The following is a 21,249-nucleotide window of genomic DNA, read 5'->3' as shown; positions in this document are numbered from 1 at the left end:
CACAAGATTTAACATTGTCAGTTCTAGAGCTAATTATTAGGAAGGATCGACTAGCCCGTTCTTCCGTAGTGTAGTGAAAGTAACATAAACTTTAGGAATTGCAATCAGCTGTACCTTATGTTTATGCAAAGCTCGTAACATGACAGTTGTGCAGGATAGCCTATACTTGTTACACACTTGGTTAAGTTTACATTCTAGCCTAGTACTACGTTAAAATCCGGGCTAGTGTTATATGCATTCATCTGGCCGTTCAGAAATAGTAGTATATTTTCATAAGTGGTTCTTTCAAACGTAGGAAAGATTACAATATGAAAATAAAGTTGGAGATCAAGATGGCAAGTTGGAACAAATATTCGTTTATTGGAAATAGAGTTCTGGATTGGAATAATTCACCAATTCATTGCTACCTTTATTCTTCGGTGGGGGCATCAAAAGGGCTAGAACTGTTTTAATCCATGAAGGTGACCGCTAAGGTAATAGACATAACTGGGGACCAGTGACAATTTATCACTTCTGCGGTGAATCATCGAGTGTATATCAGGTCTCAAATAAAAGTGGGTTTTCCATCCTGTCCAGGGACTTTCATTTTTACATTGATTATGAACAGCTGCATTAAGAAGAAAGATTGCTGTGTTTAATATATTCCCGAGGCCTTCGACAACGCACAATATGAAGAAATTGAGTGAACACTTAGCACCATTCTTATATAGTCTAAACTTAGGACACTGGTCTTAAATCTTCTGACAAATAATTCAACAAGCAGACAGATAAATAAGACAACTGGAACAGGTATTACCCCTATTGAGATAGGCGTGGCGCAAGCTGCTCCTCTTTCTCTTATACTACGTCCTGAGGGAATTAAAGAGATGATTTTCCCTGGAACACGGATTCACGTTAGTCCCATTTGCAGAAAATTTGACAATACTTTCGTTTGCAGATGGCCTGACTCTTCTGTGCAAGAATGAATTTTAGCCGAGTACTTTGCATATCTTACCACAACTGCTCTAGTAAGAACTGGGTTCCAAACGAACACTAGTGAGAGCAAAGTTGTTTCGCTTTGTAAAGGTAAGATGAGTATTATTATTCTCACTACTCTAGATGAGAATGGATCGTATGTGCATTTTCTCAGACGAGAACATAAAATACCTTGATGTAACTTTTCAAAACGAAATTTAATTCAATCGCTCTCTGTTCACGAAGAAATTAACCAACAGATTGCCTCGTTACCTCACCCTCCCCATTTTTGCATTAAATATTCGTATCCAGTATAGTGGCTACACAGCTGGTATACCCATACCAGTGTGCACCTCTTTAAAACCTGACAGCAACATTTTTCAGTAGCAATGAAAATGTCATAAAGAGCTCTGTTGAAGAAATTCTCGGATTATCAGCAGATGCCCCAGATTCTGTGATCTGTGCACCACGCAGCCTCACAGTTGCTGGTATCTTTAAATCGCAATGGTAAATATTCATTCAACATATAAATATATACAAAAGGCTGATGACTATAAAGAACGAATATATGGAAGCGACTAGAGAACTTCAGAACGAAGTTGACCACTCTCTTCAGCTCTTGCGGCTCACCGAAGAGCAAACTGAACATCTCGGAAACTCCAATGCCAAATTTATTCGAAAATTGTTTCGTGGAGATTCCTTCAGAAACTTGGTCTGTATGAAATGCAACTCCTGGGTGCGCATACGAAATTAATGTCATGTGTGCAATGGACGAAAGCACTTAAGATGAACTGCAGTGTCATCACCGTAAGGAATATTTCTGTGGTGAGCTTTAATACAATCCGTTGTAGACGATGTGACGAGTTCGAAACACTTCCTCACGTATTAGGATTCTGTTCGAAAGGAGTCCTTATGAGAATCAAACGCCACAATGCAGTACGTCCTATGATCACCGGAAGCCTTCGAAGAATCATCTTTAAGTCTACCGGTATGAAGGATTCGGAAGACTCTCTTGAAGACGGATTAACGCGTTGAGCTGACATCATAGTAATAGATTGAGCTAAAGGAGCGGTTATAGTGATTGACGCAACTGTGAGATTTGAGGTCAATGAACATCAGTCAAAATAAATCCGTGAAGAGAAAAATACCATATACAAGCCATGCTGTGAGGACCTTCAAAACATATACAGAACAAAAAATGAGAAGTGGTGAGTCTGATAGTACGTGCCAAAGGGAATATAACTAAAAAACTCTGGAATTCTTGAGGTAGATTAATACATCTGTATTCACCATCCAAGCTATGGTGCTAAACCCCTCGTTATTAATTAATATCAAATACTTCCTGTATTCCCAGAAATACCCGTTTGGTTGAAATGCTTAATATTTCAACGAAGGAGAGGACAGGAACTCTAAGAAATGATCCTCATGCTTGATACAAGAATTTTTTTTTTTTTTTGCTAGGGGCTTTACGTCGCACCGACACAGATAGGTCTTATGGCGACGATGGGATAGGAAAGGCCCAGGAGTTGGAAGGAAGCGGCCGTGGCCTTAATTAAGGTACAGCCCCAGCATTTGCCTGGTGTGAAAATGGGAAACCACGGAAAACCATTTTCAGGGCTGCCGATAGTGGGATTCGAACCTACTATCTCCCGGATGCAAGCTCACAGCCGCGCGCCTCTACACGCACGGCCAACTCGCCCGGTGATACAAGAAATTAACCTGCTTGCCAGACCAATAGGAATAAAAGGAAAAACTATAAAGTTCATCATCATAATTACTTTTCTGTGTGAAGTGATTATGTCGCCGATAAGACTGACTCCGGGAAGACACGGCTATCTTCTATCTCTATTTTGGACTGAATTATATATGCCTTTCTCTATCAAACATTTAACACTTCAGAAAAACTACGAGTTTCCATTCACTTTACCACAGATATTCTACGCAAAATATTGAGATATTTTAACATCTACGACTCCAAGAACGTAACTGGGAAGTACATCAGCTGTGAACGACAAATAAGATCGTCATGTTTCCTAGAATTGGCTTTGAGTCCCGATGAAATGCTAAACACATTGATCGAGACATTCTAAGGTCAGCCCCGTCCTCCCGAATACAAATGTCAAAGCGACGCCTGTCTTCTCCATGTCCCAGAGCGCCTTCAGTCCCCAACGGAAATACATTGTGCTACAGACCCGTCAAATGTAACATTCAACGTCAGGCATTTGACAGCGTGGCTGGGAGAGGTCTCAGTGCAATCAACAGTAGGTCACAGCCTTGGCAACCTGAGCCAGGTATTATTATCATCATTACATACCCTGGTCTCGATAGGTGTCCCTAATCATAAATATAGAGTTGTCGGAAATGATGTGAATGGAGTATATGAGCGTTATAGCGTTGGTCATACTGATGTGTAATTTGAAAAGAAATACGTCCTTATTTCACGCCGTTGTTATTTTATCAACTGCTGAAGTTAGACGATCAGATCGCTTCGCGGGGAATTTCAAATGGGCTTTACGAGGCGGTGTTGCCAAATCTGAATGTGACTTCATCAGGTTTGAGAGCCATGTTGATAAATGAGCATCACACACTAACACACCGTAGGTTTGAGCCAATGCCACCGTAGCGTGCTTGCTATGGGCAGAGCCTATCAGCAGAGAGGTCCTCGTTCAAGTCTCTCCCCTGGAGCAGTTTATTTCTTCTATTTCCGCTCTCAAGCCAGTCTTAAGCCACGTGAAAGGCTAAGGGAGATTACTCTGACAAGAAACCCTCTCTAGCGTTACGAGAGTAATTTAATCCGCTTTCAAAAGTAAAAAGAACCTCGGATATCCTAAATTAATTGCGAATTTAACAACATCATTACACACCTCTGCTAGGTATGACGGCCAACAATCCGAAAATAATCCGAAGTATGCAAGGAAGAAACAAATGACACAGAATGTACCTGGATAGACAAAGATGGAGATGAGTCACTCGAGTGTCTGGAGACGTTTAAAGGATGATGATGATGATGCTGCACGGAGTTCCGTAGTTATGAAGGTGTAATGTACACCCATCCAGGCTTGCGCTCTCTGATAACGTCCTGGGATAGAGATCGTAACAGCCTTTTTTCTCATGCACTCAGAACTATAGGTCTACCTGTGACTATGACGTGCCTGATTTAGGACCTTGATGAGCATTCCATATCTCTTAGCGAAATGCTTGTCCGTGAGCATTCAAATGCAATGAGAGTTTATCACTGCTCTTGGTAACGAATATTTAAGAATGTTCTTGTTGGTCTAGATCAGGGGTTTCCAAATGCCGGCTCTCGGCTGCATGCGGCCCGTGAGGAAAAATCTATTATTAAAATAATGATTTTGAGAAATGTGAAGAAAATTTACAAAATAATATTTAATAGCTCGTTCATATATATATCAATTTTATGCCCTTTATAAACGCAAGCCAGAACTAACTTATTATTTAATATTATTTCCTGTTTTAAAGGATTCACTTGGGATTAATAGATTACTTTATATTTAAAAAAATGTAAATACAAACTTCGGTGGAAAATGAGCCCTCACAAATGCCAGTGCTAGGTCTTAACCATTACAAAAATGGCTTCGGGATCAATACCAATTCTTGAACGCCAGACGAACCTCACTGTGGGCATTTTATGCAACGTAGCATGTAAGGAATACCAAGAAATACTTTAATAGCCACTGGTGTAAGACAACGTTTTAATTCTTCGTTTTTCTCACATTGGTAGCACTGGCTGGTACACAGTGATGCACACTCGAAGAAATTCTCAGGGAAGTGCTCCTGGAAGAACATTGCTGAGATTATAGGCTTTTATAACTGTATATCTTTGTTCCTTTCACAATAGTCTCAATAAACTTTGCCTTTTTTAAAGTTCTGTTTTGACCTGATTATTAATAACATTTGTCTTTAGATTTGTTTTCCTTTTAGTCATTTGTCAAATAATTCAAATGAACTGACATTGTTGGGTTCTCTTCTTACAAATCATTTTTTCCTTTGTGTAATAGTACTTATGTTTATTTTCACTCTTTTATGCAATTAAAATTATGAAACCTTAATTTCAATTCAACTATGCGCATAATTTCATACTGGTACCTGTGTTCCATTTCTTAACGTTTCCAATGTGGCCAGCCAGCCCTTAAAATTTGGAACCCCTGGTCTATACAATCCCTAAATGGGTGTGAGTGATGCAGTGATCTGTTACAATGATGTTGCAAATGCCAGGTGAAATTATTGACTACCTTGGGAATTGTGGACCGAACACCCAAATTCTATATCGGAATTGACAAGATTCGGGCACGGGAAGCAGGAAGTTAGCAGAGACCACAAGGTGAACGATGAATCCGATGAGGACAAGGTAAGGTGCAGATTGTTATATTGGGATGTTCTGAATGTATGGTACCTATCTGAAAATGACATTGCTATCTTTTGAAGCTGTATTTCGTAACATATCATTTATGAAGGTTTACGTAACATAGATCGATTTGGAGAAATTTGACGTGAGTAAGAGGTAGAATGACAGGACACAACTTAACACAAACAGGGCCTGTTCAGTTGGTTTTTAATGGAAGTGTAGGTGGTAAGAACGGCAGGGGTATACCATGGTATAGGTATGACAAGCAGATTAGAGAAGATGTAAGATGAAGTACTTATGTAGAAACTAGCGAATGTACCCGTGCTTCGCTACGGTATTCTACATTGTATTCGAATATCGAAGTAAATAGTGTGCATGCAGTAAATAAGATTGTTTTAAAATTGCATGTCTCTTAGCGTTATCCGAGAAAGAGCATGGGGAGGTCCCCGTACGTTGTTTCCAATGTAAAGTGTTTGTTATGGATTTGTGATATAACGGCAGGCTCACTTGCCTACTGCCATTCACAATCGAGTTGGGAAGTTTACATTATAATTGCAGGCCCCATTGCCTACTATGCGGAGAGAATCGATTTGGGGAGTTTTCGTTAAAATGGCAGCCCCCCTTTCCTACTTCCACACAGATTACAGTTTTTATTATAATGGCAGGCAATTACCCTACTATCACTCGAAATTGAGTTGTGCAGTTATCATTATAATACCAGGCCCATTTTCCTACTTCCAGCCAGCTTATTGCCAGTCACACCAAGTTGGTGAGTTTCCATCAAAATATCAGGCCACTATGCCTAATGCCAGTCATATTTTAGATGAGGACATTTCTTTATAATGGCGGACACCCTTGCCTACTGCCAAACACAATCGGGTAGGGGATTTTTAAACAAAACTGCATGCTCACTTGCCTTCTGCAAGTCAAATCGAGAAGTGAACTATTCATTACAATTGTAGACCTTCCTTACTAATGACAGTTACACAGGAGTTGGAGAAGGAACCCTTTCATACTGCCAGTCAAAGTCGGTGTGGGGAGTACTGATTACAATAGCAGACCCACCCTTTCTCGATCGCTACAAATCGACATCAGTGAATATATATAGATCGACATACGAAAGTACATGCGTGTTTACAATATTGAAGACCTTCATTTACAGATTAACTGCTACTAAACGTACGTCATATCGACAAAGGATTATACCATAAGACACGCCGGATTTAGTGGCCTAAATGGCTGGTCCTATGATATGTCATCTATTCTTGGGTCAGATTGAGTTAGAAACGTGGAACAGGGTAACGTTCTTGTAAGGTTATCTCACATTACATTACTTTTCGGATACATACATAGAATTTGGCTCATATATGGCTACTGGGTGGGCCAATTTTCGTGAAGAGTTTGATGATTCTGTATTTCATATAAGTAATCGAAGGTATGAATTATGCATGTGAAAATTCCAAATTGAATTAACATCCATTAATAGAGAAAAATCAAACGTAAAAGGGATACAGATACGGCAAAAGTCATAAGACCAAGGTTGTAGATCATTCCAAATTGAACGGAGATTGTGCAATCTGTTATGTGATGGGAATTTCCGAAGGTCTGCACCATCATTAAAATTGCCTGCATATTTCGATATTCTTCGGGGATAAAAAGTGAAAAATTTAATGATCTTGGGTATTTTCCGTTCGTTACAGGCTAAAACGTATAATTTTGTCAAATTTCAATTATCTTCTTTTTCTTCTGGCAGATTATGCCGCAATGTGGATTTTCGGCGAGGCGGGTAAAAATTAGGACATTCAGGAAACTAAACCAAAAATTATGCAGATGGTCATTATTACCCCTTAAACGGAAAGCTGTACGAAAATTTCGCCAAAATAGTCAGTGTAGAGGCGCACAGTCGTTACGATTTGATTTATATAGATAAGGAATCTGCTCCATGTAAAACACCTTTTTGGCTATGTCCGCTGGACTTAACCTGCAAAACTGACCATTCATGCTATCTCCCTTATTAATCCTCCTGACGAAACAATGCACATGAAAAAAAGGTTTAAAGGTGGAATTCCATCACGTTTGGTCGATTTCCAGTCAGGTTGGTCTTGTTCTGTATATATTGTGGAAGAGTAAAATCACCATTTGTTTTCCCTATAAACCGCCAGTCCATTGTTCTTATGCTGAGCCCAAAATTTGAGCCCCCCCAGCGTGCCCCCTTCAGGGAATTTTGAGAATTTCCGATTTTTCTAGGGATCCTGGGGTCATCAGTTTCCCTCGTACCAAGTTTCAAATTTCTGAGATTTCTGGAAGTGCCTCATTAATTCATGTCTTTTTTCATTTTTAAATATTTATATATACATCGCTCCAGCCCGACTTGCTTTTATATATATAGATGACGGATAAGCATGAGCACGTTGAAAATTGCAGACTTCCACTTCGAGATTCATATCTCCTAAACGGTTTATGATATTAAGAAACGGTTTGCGCCATCAGACGCCTCATTTATCGCTCTACATGTTTGTTTCTAAACCATTTCCTAGTATCTCCCATATTAAGGGGGTAAATTGAGTTCACATTTTGAATAGGGTGAAATTTGGGTGCATTTTTAACATTTTACATTATATTTTGCCTACTTATGTATAAGCTAGAATCATGAAATTTGGTACACATATGTCCCTTAATCGTACCAATGTGCGCACACAACGTGATGATCCTATCATTCTTATAAGTGTGTCAAACAATAAAATATACTTGTAAAAATCACCAAATTTACGAACAATCCAGAAATACGGCCAAATTTAACGTATAAGGGAGAGAGATACGACAAAATGTCACAGGACCAAAGTTGTAGATCACTCTGAATTGAAGGGACATTGTGCCATCCGTTTTGTGATACGACTTACCGTTTAGCCAAAAAATAGCTCAAAAGGAATGACTGCACAGTCATTAAAATTGCCTCCATATTTCGATATCTTTGGGGTTAAAAAGTGAAAAATTTGAACACATTGGAATTTTCCCGTCGGTTAGGGACCAAAAGCTATAATTTCACCAAATTTCAATTGTCTACCTCGTCTCGCAGGTTGTGCCGCCATCTTGATTTGGGGGGATGGGGGATAAAAATGAGGATATTCCCGAAAATTTTTAAGCCCACGAAACCTATAGGTTATCGTTTTGGATATACTATACGACTGTGTTCTTATGCTGAGCCCAAATTTTGAGCCCCCCAGCGTGCCCCCTTCAGGGAATTTTGAGAATTTCCGATTTTTCTAGGGATCCTGGGGTCATCAGTTTCCCTCGTACCAAGTTTCAAATTTCTGAGATTTCTGGAAGTGCCTCATTAATTCACGTCTTTTTTCATTTTTAAATATTTATATATACATCGCTCCAGCCCGACTTGCTTTTATATATATAGATGACGGATAAGCATGAGCACGTTGAAAATTGCAGACTTCCACATCGAGATTCATATCTCCTAAACGGTTTATGATATTAAGAAACGGTTTGCGCCATCAGACGCCTCATTTATCGCTCTACATGTTTGTTTCTAAACCATTTCCTAGTATCTCCCATATTAAGGGGGTAAATTGAGTTCAAATTTTGAATTGGGTGAAATTTGGGTGCATTTTTAACATTTTACATTACTTTTTGCCTACTTATGTATAAGCTAGAATCATGAAATTTGGTACACATATGTCCATTAATCGTGCCAATGTGTGCACACAACGTGATGATCCTATCATTCTTATAAGTGTGTCAAACAATAAAATGTACTTGTAAAAATCACCAAATTTACGAACAATCCAGAAATACGGCCAAATTTAACGTATAAGGGAGAGAGATACGACAAAATGTCACAGGACCAAAGTTGTAGATCACTCCGAATTGAAGGGACATTGTGCCATCCGTTTTGTGATACGACTTACCGTTTAGCCAAAAAATAGCTCAAAAGGAATGTCTGCACAGTCATTAAAATTGCCTCCATATTTCGATATCTTTGGGGTTAAAAAGTGAAAAATTTGAACACATTGGAATTTTCCCGTCGGTTAGGGACCAAAAGCTATAATTTCACCAAATTTCAATTGTCTACCTCGTCTCGCAGGTTGTGCCGCCATCTTGATTTGGGGGATGGGGGATAAAAATGAGGATATTCCCGAAAATTTTTAAGCCCACGAAACCTATAGGTTATCGTTTTGGATATACTATACGACTGTGTTCTTATGCTGAGCCCAAAATTTGAGCCCCCCCAGCGTGCCCCCTTCAGGGAATTTTGAGAATTTCCGATTTTTCTAGGGATCCTGGGGTCATCAGTTTCCCTCGTACCAAGTTTCAAATTTCTGAGATTTCTGGAAGTGCCTCATTAATTCACGTCTTTTTTCATTTTTAAATATTTATATATACATCGCTCCAGCCCGACTTGCTTTTATATATATAGATGACGGATAAGCATGAGCACGTTGAAAATTGCAGACTTCCACTTCGAGATTCATATCTCCTAAACGGTTTATGATATTAAGAAACGGTTTGCGCCATCAGACGCCTCATTTATCGCTCTACATGTTTGTTTCTAAACCATTTCCTAGTATCTCCCATATTAAGGGGGTAAATTGAGTTCAAATTTTGAATAGGGTGAAATTTGGGTGCATTTTTAACATTTTACATTACATTTTGCCTACTTATGTATAAGCTAGAATCATGAAATTTGGTACACATATGTCCATTAATCGTGCCAATGTGTGCACACAACGTGATGATCCTATCATTCTTATAAGTGTGTCAAACAATAAAATGTACTTGTAAAAATCACCAAATTTACGAACAATCCAGAAATACGGCCAAATTTAACGTATAAGGGAGAGAGATACGACAAAATGTCACAGGACCAAAGTTGTAGATCACTCCGAATTGAAGGGACATTGTGCCATCCGTTTTGTGATACGACTTACCGTTTAGCCAAAAAATAGCTCAAAAGGAATGTCTGCACAGTCATTAAAATTGCCTCCATATTTCGATATCTTTGGGGTTAAAAAGTGAAAAATTTGAACACATTGGAATTTTCCCGTCGGTTAGGGACCAAAAGCTATAATTTCACCAAATTTCAATTGTCTACCTCGTCTCGCAGGTTGTGCCGCCATCTTGATTTGGGGGATGGGGGATAAAAATGAGGATATTCCCGAAAATTTTTAAGCCCACGAAACCTATAGGTTATCCTTTTGGATATACTATACGACTGTGTTCTTATGCTGAGCCCAAAATTTGAGCCCCCCCAGCGTGCCCCCTTCAGGGAATTTTGAGAATTTCCGATTTTTCTAGGGATCCTGGGGTCATCAGTTTCCCTCGTACCAAGTTTCAAATTTCTGAGATTTCTGGAAGTGCCTCATTAATTCACGTCTTTTTTCATTTTTAAATATTTATATATACATCGCTCCAGCCCGACTTGCTTTTATATATATAGATGACGGATAAGCATGAGCACGTTGAAAATTGCAGACTTCCACTTCGAGATTCATATCTCCTAAACGGTTTATGATATTAAGAAACGGTTTGCGCCATCAGACGCCTCATTTATCGCTCTACATGTTTGTTTCTAAACCATTTCCTAGTATCTCCCATATTAAGGGGGTAAATTGAGTTCAAATTTTGAATAGGGTGAAATTTGGGTGCATTTTTAACATTTTACATTACATTTTGCCTACTTATGTATAAGCTAGAATCATGAAATTTGGTACACATATGTCCATTAATCGTGCCAATGTGTGCACACAACGTGATGATCCTATCATTCTTATAAGTGTGTCAAACAATAAAATGTACTTGTAAAAATCACCAAATTTACGAACAATCCAGAAATACGGCCAAATTTAACGTATAAGGGAGAGAGATACGACAAAATGTCACAGGACCAAAGTTGTAGATCACTCCGAATTGAAGGGACATTGTGCCATCCGTTTTGTGATACGACTTACCGTTTAGCCAAAAAATAGCTCAAAAGGAATGTCTGCACAGTCATTAAAATTGCCTCCATATTTCGATATCTTTGGGGTTAAAAAGTGAAAAATTTGAACACATTGGAATTTTCCCGTCGGTTAGGGACCAAAAGCTATAATTTCACCAAATTTCAATTGTCTACCTCGTCTCGCAGGTTGTGCCGCCATCTTGATTTGGGGGATGGGGGATAAAAATGAGGATATTCCCGAAACTTTTTAAGCCCACGAAACCTATAGGTTATCGTTTTGGATATACTATACGACTGTGTTCTTATGCTGAGCCCAAAATTTGAGCCCCCCCAGCGTGCCCCCTTCAGGGAATTTTGAGAATTTCCGATTTTTCTAGGGATCCTGGGGTCATCAGTTTCCCTCGTACCAAGTTTCAAATTTCTGAGATTTCTGGAAGTGCCTCATTAATTCACGTCTTTTTTCATTTTTAAATATTTATATATACATCGCTCCAGCCCGACTTGCTTTTATATATATAGATGACGGATAAGCATGAGCACGTTGAAAATTGCAGACTTCCACTTCGAGATTCATATCTCCTAAACGGTTTATGATATTAAGAAACGGTTTGCGCCATCAGACGCCTCATTTATCGCTCTACATGTTTGTTTCTAAACCATTTCCTAGTATCTCCCATATTAAGGGGGTAAATTGAGTTCAAATTTTGAATAGGGTGAAATTTGGGTGCATTTTTAACATTTTACATTACATTTTGCCTACTTATGTATAAGCTAGAATCATGAAATTTGGTACACATATGTCCATTAATCGTGCCAATGTGTGCACACAACGTGATGATCCTATCATTCTTATAAGTGTGTCAAACAATAAAATGTACTTGTAAAAATCACCAAATTTACGAACAATCCAGAAATACGGCCAAATTTAACGTATAAGGGAGAGAGATACGACAAAATGTCACAGGACCAAAGTTGTAGATCACTCCGAATTGAAGGGACATTGTGCCATCCGTTTTGTGATACGACTTACCGTTTAGCCAAAAAATAGCTCAAAAGGAATGTCTGCACAGTCATTAAAATTGCCTCCATATTTCGATATCTTTGGGGTTAAAAAGTGAAAAATTTGAACACATTGGAATTTTCCCGTCGGTTAGGGACCAAAAGCTATAATTTCACCAAATTTCAATTGTCTACCTCGTCTCGCAGGTTGTGCCGCCATCTTGATTTGGGGGATGGGGGATAAAAATGAGGATATTCCCGAAAATTTTTAAGCCCACGAAACCTATAGGTTATCCTTTTGGATATACTATACGACTGTGTTCTTATGCTGAGCCCAAAATTTGAGCCCCCCCAGCGTGCCCCCTTCAGGGAATTTTGAGAATTTCCGATTTTTCTAGGGATCCTGGGGTCATCAGTTTCCCTCGTACCAAGTTTCAAATTTCTGAGATTTCTGGAAGTGCCTCATTAATTCACGTCTTTTTTCATTTTTAAATATTTATATATACATCGCTCCAGCCCGACTTGCTTTTATATATATAGATGACGGATAAGCATGAGCACGTTGAAAATTGCAGACTTCCACTTCGAGATTCATATCTCCTAAACGGTTTATGATATTAAGAAACGGTTTGCGCCATCAGACGCCTCATTTATCGCTCTACATGTTTGTTTCTAAACCATTTCCTAGTATCTCCCATATTAAGGGGGTAAATTGAGTTCAAATTTTGAATAGGGTGAAATTTGGGTGCATTTTTAACATTTTACATTACATTTTGCCTACTTATGTATAAGCTAGAATCATGAAATTTGGTACACATATGTCCATTAATCGTGCCAATGTGTGCACACAACGTGATGATCCTATCATTCTTATAAGTGTGTCAAACAATAAAATGTACTTGTAAAAATCACCAAATTTACGAACAATCCAGAAATACGGCCAAATTTAACGTATAAGGGAGAGAGATACGACAAAATGTCACAGGACCAAAGTTGTAGATCACTCCGAATTGAAGGGACATTGTGCCATCCGTTTTGTGATACGACTTACCGTTTAGCCAAAAAATAGCTCAAAAGGAATGTCTGCACAGTCATTAAAATTGCCTCCATATTTCGATATCTTTGGGGTTAAAAAGTGAAAAATTTGAACACATTGGAATTTTCCCGTCGGTTAGGGACCAAAAGCTATAATTTCACCAAATTTCAATTGTCTACCTCGTCTCGCAGGTTGTGCCGCCATCTTGATTTGGGGGATGGGGGATAAAAATGAGGATATTCCCGAAAATTTTTAAGCCCACGAAACCTATAGGTTATCGTTTTGGATATACTATACGACTGTGTTCTTATGCTGAGCCCAAAATTTGAGCCCCCCCAGCGTGCCCCCTTCAGGGAATTTTGAGAATTTCCGATTTTTCTAGGGATCCTGGGGTCATCAGTTTCCCTCGTACCAAGTTTCAAATTTCTGAGATTTCTGGAAGTGCCTCATTAATTCACGTCTTTTTTCATTTTTAAATATTTATATATACATCGCTCCAGCCCGACTTGCTTTTATATATATAGATGACGGATAAGCATGAGCACGTTGAAAATTGCAGACTTCCACTTCGAGATTCATATCTCCTAAACGGTTTATGATATTAAGAAACGGTTTGCGCCATCAGACGCCTCATTTATCGCTCTACATGTTTGTTTCTAAACCATTTCCTAGTATCTCCCATATTAAGGGGATAAATTGAGTTCAAATTTTGAATAGGGTGAAATTTGGGTGCATTTTTAACATTTTACATTACATTTTGCCTACTTATGTATAAGCTAGAATCATGAAATTTGGTACACATATGTCCATTAATCGTGCCAATGTGTGCACACAACGTGATGATCCTATCATTCTTATAAGTGTGTCAAACAATAAAATGTACTTGTAAAAATCACCAAATTTACGAACAATCCAGAAATACGGCCAAATTTAACGTATAAGGGAGAGAGATACGACAAAATGTCACAGGACCAAAGTTGTAGATCACTCCGAATTGAAGGGACATTGTGCCATCCGTTTTGTGATACGACTTACCGTTTAGCCAAAAAATAGCTCAAAAGGAATGTCTGCACAGTCATTAAAATTGCCTCCATATTTCGATATCTTTGGGGTTAAAAAGTGAAAAATTTGAACACATTGGAATTTTCCCGTCGGTTAGGGACCAAAAGCTATAATTTCACCAAATTTCAATTGTCTACCTCGTCTCGCAGGTTGTGCCGCCATCTTGATTTGGGGGATGGGGGATAAAAATGAGGATATTCCCGAAAATTTTTAAGCCCACGAAACCTATAGGTTATCCTTTTGGATATACTATACGACTGTGTTCTTATGCTGAGCCCAAAATTTGAGCCCCCCCAGCGTGCCCCCTTCAGGGAATTTTGAGAATTTCCGATTTTTCTAGGGATCCTGGGGTCATCAGTTTCCCTCGTACCAAGTTTCAAATTTCTGAGATTTCTGGAAGTGCCTCATTAATTCACGTCTTTTTTCATTTTTAAATATTTATATATACATCGCTCCAGCCCGACTTGCTTTTATATATATAGATGACGGATAAGCATGAGCACGTTGAAAATTGCAGACTTCCACTTCGAGATTCATATCTCCTAAACGGTTTATGATATTAAGAAACGGTTTGCGCCATCAGACGCCTCATTTATCGCTCTACATGTTTGTTTCTAAACCATTTCCTAGTATCTCCCATATTAAGGGGGTAAATTGAGTTCAAATTTTGAATAGGGTGAAATTTGGGTGCATTTTTAACATTTTACATTACATTTTGCCTACTTATGTATAAGCTAGAATCATGAAATTTGGTACACATATGTCCATTAATCGTGCCAATGTGTGCACACAACGTGATGATCCTATCATTCTTATAAGTGTGTCAAACAATAAAATGTACTTGTAAAAATCACCAAATTTACGAACAATCCAGAAATACGGCCAAATTTAACGTATAAGGGAGAGAGATACGACAAAATGTCACAGGACCAAAGTTGTAGATCACTCCGAATTGAAGGGACATTGTGCCATCCGTTTTGTGATACGACTTACCGTTTAGCCAAAAAATAGCTCAAAAGGAATGTCTGCACAGTCATTAAAATTGCCTCCATATTTCGATATCTTTGGGGTTAAAAAGTGAAAAATTTGAACACATTGGAATTTTCCCGTCGGTTAGGGACCAAAAGCTATAATTTCACCAAATTTCAATTGTCTACCTCGTCTCGCAGGTTGTGCCGCCATCTTGATTTGGGGGATGGGGGATAAAAATGAGGATATTCCCGAAAATTTTTAAGCCCACGAAACCTATAGGTTATCCTTTTGGATATACTATACGACTGTGTTCTTATGCTGAGCCCAAAATTTGAGCCCCCCCAGCGTGCCCCCTTCAGGGAATTTTGAGAATTTCCGATTTTTCTAGGGATCCTGGGGTCATCAGTTTCCCTCGTACCAAGTTTCAAATTTCTGAGATTTCTGGAAGTGCCTCATTAATTCACGTCTTTTTTCATTTTTAAATATTTATATATACATCGCTCCAGCCCGACTTGCTTTTATATATATAGATGACGGATAAGCATGAGCACGTTGAAAATTGCAGACTTCCACTTCGAGATTCATATCTCCTAAACGGTTTATGATATTAAGAAACGGTTTGCGCCATCAGACGCCTCATTTATCGCTCTACATGTTTGTTTCTAAACCATTTCCTAGTATCTCCCATATTAAGGGGGTAAATTGAGTTCAAATTTTGAATAGGGTGAAATTTGGGTGCATTTTTAACATTTTACATTACATTTTGCCTACTTATGTATAAGCTAGAATCATGAAATTTGGTACACATATGTCCATTAATCGTGCCAATGTGTGCACACAACGTGATGATCCTATCATTCTTATAAGTGTGTCAAACAATAAAATGTACTTGTAAAAATCACCAAATTTACGAACAATCCAGAAATACGGCCAAATTTAACGTATAAGGGAGAGAGATACGACAAAATGTCACAGGACCAAAGTTGTAGATCACTCCGAATTGAAGGGACATTGTGCCATCCGTTTTGTGATACGACTTACCGTTTAGCCAAAAAATAGCTCAAAAGGAATGTCTGCACAGTCATTAAAATTGCCTCCATATTTCGATATCTTTGGGGTTAAAAAGTGAAAAATTTGAACACATTGGAATTTTCCCGTCGGTTAGGGACCAAAAGCTATAATTTCACCAAATTTCAATTGTCTACCTCGTCTCGCAGGTTGTGCCGCCATCTTGATTTGGGGGATGGGGGATAAAAATGAGGATATTCCCGAAAATTTTTAAGCCCACGAAACCTATAGGTTATCCTTTTGGATATACTATACGACTGTGTTCTTATGCTGAGCCCAAAATTTGAGCCCCCCCAGCGTGCCCCCTTCAGGGAATTTTGAGAATTTCCGATTTTTCTAGGGATCCTGGGGTCATCAGTTTCCCTCGTACCAAGTTTCAAATTTCTGAGATTTCTGGAAGTGCCTCATTAATTCACGTCTTTTTTCATTTTTAAATATTTATATATACATCGCTCCAGCCCGACTTGCTTTTATATATATAGATGACGGATAAGCATGAGCACGTTGAAAATTGCAGACTTCCACTTCGAGATTCATATCTCCTAAACGGTTTATGATATTAAGAAACGGTTTGCGCCATCAGACGCCTCATTTATCGCTCTACATGTTTGTTTCTAAACCATTTCCTAGTATCTCCCATATTAAGGGGGTAAATTGAGTTCAAATTTTGAATAGGGTGAAATTTGGGTGCATTTTTAACATTTTACATTACATTTTGCCTACTTATGTATAAGCTAGAATCATGAAATTTGGTACACATATGTCCATTAATCGTGCCAATGTGTGCACACAACGTGATGATCCTATCATTCTTATAAGTGTGTCAAACAATAAAATGTACTTGTAAAAATCACCAAATTTACGAACAATCCAGAAATACGGCCAAATTTAACGTATAAGGGAGAGAGATACGACAAAATGTCACAGGACCAAAGTTGTAGATCACTCCGAATTGAAGGGACATTGTGCCATCCGTTTTGTGATACGACTTACCGTTTAGCCAAAAAATAGCTCAAAAGGAATGTCTGCACAGTCATTAAAATTGCCTCCATATTTCGATATCTTTGGGGTTAAAAAGTGAAAAATTTGAACACATTGGAATTTTCCCGTCGGTTAGGGACCAAAAGCTATAATTTCACCAAATTTCAATTGTCTACCTCGTCTCGCAGGTTGTGCCGCCATCTTGATTTGGGGGATGGGGGATAAAAATGAGGATATTCCCGAAAATTTTTAAGCCCACGAAACCTATAGGTTATCGTTTTGGATATACTATACGACTGTGTTCTTATGCTGAGCCCAAAATTTGAGCCCCCCCAGCGTGCCCCCTTCAGGGAATTTTGAGAATTTCCGATTTTTCTAGGGATCCTGGGGTCATCAGTTTCCCTCGTACCAAGTTTCAAATTTCTGAGATTTCTGGAAGTGCCTCATTAATTCACGTCTTTTTTCATTTTTAAATATTTATATATACATCGCTCCAGCCCGACTTGCTTTTATATATATAGATGACGGATAAGCATGAGCACGTTGAAAATTGCAGACTTCCACTTCGAGATTCATATCTCCTAAACGGTTTATGATATTAAGAAACGGTTTGCGCCATCAGACGCCTCATTTATCGCTCTACATGTTTGTTTCTAAACCATTTCCTAGTATCTCCCATATTAAGGGGGTAAATTGAGTTCAAATTTTGAATAGGGTGAAATTTGGGTGCATTTTTAACATTTTACATTACATTTTGCCTACTTATGTATAAGCTAGAATCATGAAATTTGGTACACATATGTCCATTAATCGTGCCAATGTGTGCACACAACGTGATGATCCTATCATTCTTATAAGTGTGTCAAACAATAAAATGTACTTGTAAAAATCACCAAATTTACGAACAATCCAGAAATACGGCCAAATTTAACGTATAAGGGAGAGAGATACGACAAAATGTCACAGGACCAAAGTTGTAGATCACTCCGAATTGAAGGGACATTGTGCCATCCGTTTTGTGATACGACTTACCGTTTAGCCAAAAAATAGCTCAAAAGGAATGTCTGCACAGTCATTAAAATTGCCTCCATATTTCGATATCTTTGGGGTTAAAAAGTGAAAAATTTGAACACATTGGAATTTTCCCGTCGGTTAGGGACCAAAAGCTATAATTTCACCAAATTTCAATTGTCTACCTCGTCTCGCAGGTTGTGCCGCCATCTTGATTTGGGGGATGGGGGATAAAAATGAGGATATTCCCGAAAATTTTTAAGCCCACGAAACCTATAGGTTATCCTTTTGGATATACTATACGACTGTGTTCTTATGCTGAGCCCAAAATTTGAGCCCCCCCAGCGTGCCCCCTTCAGGGAATTTTGAGAATTTCCGATTTTTCTAGGGATCCTGGGGTCATCAGTTTCCCTCGTACCAAGTTTCAAATTTCTGAGATTTCTGGAAGTGCCTCATTAATTCACGTCTTTTTTCATTTTTAAATATTTATATATACATCGCTCCAGCCCGACTTGCTTTTATATATATAGATGACGGATAAGCATGAGCACGTTGAAAATTGCAGACTTCCACTTCGAGATTCATATCTCCTAAACGGTTTATGATATTAAGAAACGGTTTGCGCCATCAGACGCCTCATTTATCGCTCTACATGTTTGTTTCTAAACCATTTCCTAGTATCTCCCATATTAAGGGGGTAAATTGAGTTCAAATTTTGAATAGGGTGAAATTTGGGTGCATTTTTAACATTTTACATTACATTTTGCCTACTTATGTATAAGCTAGAATCATGAAATTTGGTACACATATGTCCATTAATCGTGCCAATGTGTGCACACAACGTGATGATCCTATCATTCTTATAAGTGTGTCAAACAATAAAATGTACTTGTAAAAATCACCAAATTTACGAACAATCCAGAAATACGGCCAAATTTAACGTATAAGGGAGAGAGATACGACAAAATGTCACAGGACCAAAGTTGTAGATCACTCCGAATTGAAGGGACATTGTGCCATCCGTTTTGTGATACGACTTACCGTTTAGCCAAAAAATAGCTCAAAAGGAATGTCTGCACAGTCATTAAAATTGCCTCCATATTTCGATATCTTTGGGGTTAAAAAGTGAAAAATTTGAACACATTGGAATTTTCCCGTCGGTTAGGGACCAAAAGCTATAATTTCACCAAATTTCAATTGTCTACCTCGTCTCGCAGGTTGTGCCGCCATCTTGATTTGGGGGATGGGGGATAAAAATGAGGATATTCCCGAAAATTTTTAAGCCCACGAAACCTATAGGTTATCCTTTTGGATATACTATACGACTGTGTTCTTATGCTGAGCCCAAAATTTGAGCCCCCCCAGCGTGCCCCCTTCAGGGAATTTTGAGAATTTCCGATTTTTCTAGGGATCCTGGGGTCATCAGTTTCCCTCGTACCAAGTTTCAAATTTCTGAGATTTCTGGAAGTGCCTCATTAATTCACGTCTTTTTTCATTTTTAAATATTTATATATACATCGCTCCAGCCCGACTTGCTTTTATATATATAGATGACGGATAAGCATGAGCACGTTGAAAATTGCAGACTTCCACTTCGAGATTCATATCTCCTAAACGGTTTATGATATTAAGAAACGGTTTGCGCCATCAGACGCCTCATTTATCGCTCTACATGTTTGTTTCTAAACCATTTCCTAGTATCTCCCATATTAAGGGGGTAAATTGAGTTCAAATTTTGAATAGGGTGAAATTTGGGTGCATTTTTAACATTTTACATTACATTTTGCCTACTTATGTATAAGCTAGAATCATGAAATTTGGTACACATATGTCCATTAATCGTGCCAATGTGTGCACACAACGTGATGATCCTATCATTCTTATAAGTGTGTCAAACAATAAAATGTACTTGTAAAAATCACCAAATTTACGAACAATCCAGAAATACGGCCAAATTTAACGTATAAGGGAGAGAGATACGACAAAATGTCACAGGACCAAAGTTGTAGATCACTCCGAATTGAAGGGACATTGTGCCATCCGTTTTGTGATACGACTTACCGTTTAGCCAAAAAATAGCTCAAAAGGAATGTCTGCACAGTCATTAAAATTGCCTCCATATTTCGATATCTTTGGGGTTAAAAAGTGAAAAATTTGAACACATTGGAATTTTCCCGTCGGTTAGGGACCAAAAGCTATAATTTCACCAAATTTCAATTGTCTACCTCGTCTCGCAGGTTGTGCCGCCATCTTGATTTGGGGGATGGGGGATAAAAATGAGGATATTCCCGAAAATTTTTAAGCCCACGAAACCTATAGGTTATCCTTTTGGATATACTATACGACTGTGTTCTTATGCTGAGCCCAAAATTTGAGCCCCCCCAGCGTGCCCCCTTCAGGGAATTTTGAGAATTTCCGATTTTTCTAGGGATCCTGGGGTCATCAGTTTCCCTCGTACCAAGTTTCAAATTTCTGAGATTTCTGGAAGTGCCTCATTAATTCACGTCTTTTTTCATTTTTAAATATTTATATATACATCGCTCCAGCCCGACTTGCTTTTATATATATAGATGACGGATAAGCATGAGCACGTTGAAAATTGCAGACTTCCACTTCGAGATTCATATCTCCTAAACGGTTTATGATATTAAGAAACGGTTTGCGCCATCAGACGCCTCATTTATCGCTCTACATGTTTGTTTCTAAACCATTTCCTAGTATCTCCCATATTAAGGGGGTAAATTGAGTTCAAATTTTGAATAGGGTGAAATTTGGGTGCATTTTTAACATTTTACATTACATTTTGCCTACTTATGTATAAGCTAGAATCATGAAATTTGGTACACATAT

The sequence above is a fragment of the Anabrus simplex genome, chromosome 5 (assembly GCF_040414725.1).
Source record: "Anabrus simplex isolate iqAnaSimp1 chromosome 5, ASM4041472v1, whole genome shotgun sequence".
NCBI lineage: Eukaryota > Metazoa > Arthropoda > Insecta > Orthoptera > Tettigoniidae > Anabrus > Anabrus simplex.
This window is presented reverse-complemented; position numbering follows the sequence as displayed.